This window comes from Sinocyclocheilus anshuiensis, unplaced genomic scaffold (genome assembly GCF_001515605.1).
Source record: "Sinocyclocheilus anshuiensis isolate Anshui unplaced genomic scaffold, SAMN03320099.WGS_v1.1 scaffold1094, whole genome shotgun sequence".
NCBI lineage: Eukaryota > Metazoa > Chordata > Actinopteri > Cypriniformes > Cyprinidae > Sinocyclocheilus > Sinocyclocheilus anshuiensis.
The window spans coordinates 87,196-92,649 of NW_015536578.1; the positions used below are offsets into that span (position 1 = coordinate 87,196).

The window sequence follows — 5,454 nt, forward strand, 5'->3', positions numbered from 1 at the left end:
GCTTTAACCCTAATTAAACACACCTGAACCAGCTAATCAAGCTCTTACTAGGCATAGAAACTTCCAGTCAAGTGTGTTGAGGCAAGTTGGAGCTAAACTCTGCAGGACACCGGCCCTCCAGGACCGAGTTTGGACAGCCCTGGTATAAGTCATTATAATCCGTAATTATGTCCCCACTGGATGCAACAAATGCCTCGTTTGTAATGGGTTTTATTGGTTTTGTCTCGTCACGCCGGGAAACGGCATCACAGTATGGTAGGGCCGTAAAATTTCCGTCACACGCTTGAGGTATTCGGCCAATCACAACGCACTGGATAGCTGGCTAATCAGAGCACACCTCGCTTTTCAGACCGATGAGCTTTGTAAAAATCAACGCGTTTCAGAAAGGCGGGGCATAGAGGAGAAACAATAATGTACAGGATGTGGAAAATAATGTGTTTTTTGAACCTTAAACCCCATAAACACATTTCATTACACCAAATACACAAAATAATGTTCTTTTTTGTAACGTCATATGACCCCTTTAATTTTGAACTCTGGCTGAGAGGCTAAGGATGTTTAGCACACAACCGCTAGATGGCGCTGCTAATTTAGAAGCTATGGTATTGAAATACATGTATTTTAAATGTATTTAATTTAAAACACAGCAATTTTTTCTGATTTACTCAACTGATGTGGGTCATGCTTCATGCTTTCAAGAAATTTGTCGAAATACAGAGAAATCGCATCCCTTTAGCATATAAAGTATATGGTCTAAAAGCAAAGACACATGGTCTAAAAGCCACAAAACATCATTTCTGATTTCATGAGGACTGGAGTAAACAGAATAGAAGTGCTACGTAAACTAAAGATGCCGATTTATCTGACTGTGGTCTCACAAATGATGTAGTCATTGCGTATCTTCTTAAGGCATGCCTCCTTCTCTTGCTGGTGCTGGGAAAAGCTCACATCCAGTCGATCCATCTTGACCTCCGCCTGCTTCTCCTCCCTCTGACGCAAAAGCTGCACCAGCAGGGTCAGCCGTGCCTCTTGCAGCCTAACAAAACACAACAGTCAACATGTACATGATTGTGCATTGCAACCGTACAACAAATTTAAGACTACTTCTTTAGACTCTTTAGACAACCTTGTTTGCTAAGGGAATTAGTTCAGCCCAAAAAGTCATACAGAATGTGTATCACTTTCTTTCTTCTGTATAATACAAAAGGAGATGTTTAGAATTTTTTGTATCCATACAATGTTGTTTGGAGCCAAACCTTTTTTTTCCTTTTAATTATGCTTTTATGATGCAATTGATTTATGATGAAAGAGACAAATCCAATCCAATATTTACTTTCATTTCATGGAACACAGCAGCCAGGTAATTCTTCAAAAATGCATAATTTGTGTTGCGAGTAAATAGTAAAAATTGTTGGTAAACTATTCCTATAGGCAGTGCTTACTTCTCTATCTCCTTCTCTCTGAATGCCCACTCCTTCCTCTCCATCTCCTCCATCATCCTTCTCCTCTTGTCCAGCTGAGAGAGGTCGTTCAGCGGGGGCAGAGTTGCCTCCCAAGCTCTCTTCATTCTCACCCTCTCGATCATCTCTACTTCTGCCAGGCCTGCAGGCAGCCCGAGGCCTGAAAACAAGCACTGTTAGTCCCAAAACATCTGTGTGAACACAAACGCTTCAAACATGCGAAAGTTTGTGCAACATTGTCAAACTGTACAGGAGCTGACTGGATAAGGCACTGATGAGACACAATTATAATACATTATTATTGTATTTTGCGCTGTTTACCCCATGTGAGAGTGGCCAGTGTGAGCAGCTCAGGGGGGGCTGTCCCAGGACGAACCGCATAGTCTGGAGTGAAGGGGTCTGTCTGTGTCTCACTCTCCCGATAATCAGTCTAAACTCCCACGCTCCGCTGGAACGGAGTGGGGGACCGTTTTTCATCTCCATACGAAGCAGAAAGAAGGTCAGATCTGAGAAAAAACAGTGCAGAGACAGATGCAAAAAAAAATAAATAGTAAGAAGGTTCAGTATTTGATAAATCATAGATATTGAATAGAACAATAAAAATAACAAGCACCACTTGACTTACTGTGGCAAAGCAAATACAACATCAGGAGGAATCTGTTGAGTGAAAGGAATAAGAGGACTGAGAGAAAAAAGGCGAAGGAAAGTCAAAGAGAAAAACATTATTCTAATTTGTACACTGTAACTGTTTTGTTTTCTTTTAATTCTAAAACTTTTAGCTAGTGAATTCACACTCATTTTTCTGTATGTCCTACCGTTTAAAAAACTTCCAGCGGTCTACTCCTGTCACATCTGCGTGGTTGGGTCTATGTATCTGAGACACAACCCTTACACAGGCACAAGAATATAAAAGATTATTGATTCATACGAAAATACAGCATACACTATCATTCAGAAAAGTCAGTACTTTTTTTTTTTTAAGAAATGCATTTATTTTATTTACATATTCAGCAAGGGTTCATTAAAATGATCTAAAATGACAGTAAAGACATTTATAATGCTACAAAATATTTCTATCTAAAATAAATACTGTTCTTTTGAATTTTCTATTCATCAAACAATCCTGAAAAAAAGAAATTGCCATGGTTTCCGCAAAAATATTAAGCAGCAGAGCCGTTTTGAACATTGATCAAAATAAGAAGATCCTTGAGCAGCTAATCAGCATATTAGAATGATTTCTGAAGGATCATGTGACACTGAAGACTGGAGTAATGATGCTGAAAATTCAGCTTTGCACAGGAATATATCACATTTTAAAATATATATACAAAACACTTATTTTTATTGTAATATTTCACAATATTACTGTGTTTACTGTATTTTTGTTTAGCCTTGGTGCAGAGAATAAGACACAGAGAACACATTAAAATATCTCAACAAGAATCCACAAACAATAAAGAAGAAAGAAATCAAAGAAAGAAAAGAGCTCAATCATTTGGTGGATAATATGTGAAGGAAATGTGCTTATAAACTGCAAAATGTCACAATGCAAAAATGATAAAAATAAAAATGTGATAAAAATAGACTTTATTTTCTTCATGCAAATCATTTCTTCTTTTTTCTTTTAATTTTAGTGTGAAAAGTGTCCTGGACATGTTTTTTTTGTGAGATTCACCCATTTAATATAATGTTTATTGTCTTTGAATCGTGTACAGAGTGGGGACGTGGTGACTCTTACCGTCAGTCGCTGCAGGGCCTGTCTCTTCTGCTCCACATAGCCCTGCCAACGGCGATCAATGAACGCAGGCACTGGGTCAGTGGCTTCAAGGCGCAAGGTAAAACGGGGGTGATGTGTCAGATTACTAAACATGGAGTTAAACACTGGGACCTTCCGCTGTTAGAGACAAAACACAACTGTCTACTCTTTTGGTGCACTTATAATGTTAGAAGCACAGAACAAAATGTTTCTCCAGTTTACTTTCAAATAAAGCATACTTTCAATTTTCTTGGAAAGACACTTTGAGGAAAGTTTTCATAGTTAAATAAACGTTTATATCCAAAGATGTCCAAGGACATTTTCATTCCTCATGATATCCTTTAAGGTTTTTGATGTGTTTTAGAATGAAACAAAAACGTTAATGATTATTTCAGATTTTGTAAATAACTGAATTGCATCACACCAGTCATTCTCAATGACTCACTGGGAACGGTACGTACTAGTGTGTAATCCTTTTTTGGTGGGAATTTATTATGTTTTAATAATCTTTTGTTATGATTTAAAGAAGTAGACTACATTTATTTTTCTGTGTTGACTAACATGCTAAAAGCACAAAGTACTTGATTATAATTTTAATTGTAGTGTGTTTTTCAATATTATATTTAAAGTTACACATTTTAAACTTCATCGTTACAAATATGAAATTACAGATATATTTAAACACATGACATACAAGTGTGTATATTTAAAACATGGAAATATATTTTAGTTTGGCATAAATGCTTGACCGTAAATCCGGCAATACACTATTTCAAAGACAATAGAAGTAATTGTGGAATTTTTATTTCTTTTTTTAAGTATATTATGTAACAAGTACTATTTTTAAAAGAATGCTAAACTGTAGGCTTTTTCCCAATGCAGCCAAATACATGTAACGTTATATGTGTCATACACTGCAGATCCTCTTTTGGCCAGATATATTTTCAACAAGCTTGAACTTAAGTTCGCAGTGGAAAACTACACTTGTGTCTTTGTGTTTTCCGGTCTCCAGTGTTTACATTGAAGTAGCAGCACAAAAATATGGTGACTGCAGGTCAAGGACTCGCAATAGCTACATAAATCTGCAACATCTGAAACAGTATTAGCACGCGATGAGCTGTGCTGTGCTAACGTTAGTGTTTGTAGCTGTTTATTCTCTCATCTTACCACTCGATCCACTGAGGCACGAGCTCGGAAGTTTTCCCTGGCGTGATCCTCATCAGCTGACAATGTGTAGGCTGGGTCTAAAAACAGCACCACCATCCACAGTTTAATACAATAGCCTTTTAAATCATAAATGACACAATATACTTTCTTATAATACCCGTGGGCTATGGTCAAATAGGTTACACAATGATTTGCAACTGTACAGTATAGCGTATTCGTAACTCACCATACAAATAACCATAAGTCCTCTGTTGTCTGAATCCTCCATTGCCCTCATTTTTCTTGTGAAATGTTTGTGTCACAGAGACGCTCATATCTGCTTGTGTTTTATTCGTCTTATAGCGATTAGGGTAATTGGTTACCATGGAGATCGTAAACATCCGACCGCGTCACTAGCGCTATCTCGGAGCGCGCAAAACAGACCCATCCATAAACCGTTTCCAAAACGTTGTTTTTCCGCTCTGAATTTTTTTTTCTTTTAAATTTTTTTTATTCGTAATTAACAAGAGCTTAATGCAAACTCGTGTGTGTATACATACTTTTGGAGGCCAGCTGTACTATGTCTCATGCACTTGCAGAGATACTGGAAGGTAAAGTGTGGCCGGTGTTCCGGTGCATAAACTGCTTAGACTAGTCTTAAAAGTTAGACACCTAATTATTTTCTGAAAGACTGGTCTCAATTTTCTTTAAGTCAGTTACATAAAAACTTAGAATTTACTTAGTTACTTAGAAAAACTTGACCTAATTTGAATCTGAAAAGTAAGACTGATAACTAGCTACTTGGTTAACTGCTAGTTAGTCAAACTAGTTCTTACTGGTGGCTATGTTTACGCAACTGGAACTTTGAAAATCCAAATTTGTGTTTATGAATTGGTTCAGTTCTGGTATTCGCTCCCTTTTGACCTTAAGATGTTGAACAATATCCATTTTAAAACTGTCTTAGGTTATTTAGTTATAAACATTATAAACCATAAAAATAACTATGTACTTTTTGTATCCTATTTTAAGATTTGTTCTCTTTTTTTCTTCAAAAATTTCAGGTTGTGACACTTATTTCTAGTGTAGCCTATA

The 5,454-nt window shown here is 36.8% G+C and overlaps 1 protein-coding gene and 1 pseudogene across 1 annotated transcript in view; one reads left to right on the forward strand and one right to left on the reverse strand.

Annotated features, from left to right (window-relative positions):
• The window catches only part of LOC107702861 (protein MAATS1-like), a 14,724-nt pseudogene extending 10,027 nt beyond the window's left edge, over positions 1-4,697 (reverse strand).
• LOC107702772 (cell surface glycoprotein CD200 receptor 1-like) overlaps positions 3,258-5,454 on the forward strand; it is a 15,558-nt gene continuing 13,361 nt past the window's right edge. The window contains exon 1 of the mRNA XM_016505193.1: positions 3,258-3,295. The gene's annotated coding sequence lies outside the window, so the exon portion shown is untranslated. The remainder of the gene's footprint in view (positions 3,296-5,454) is intronic.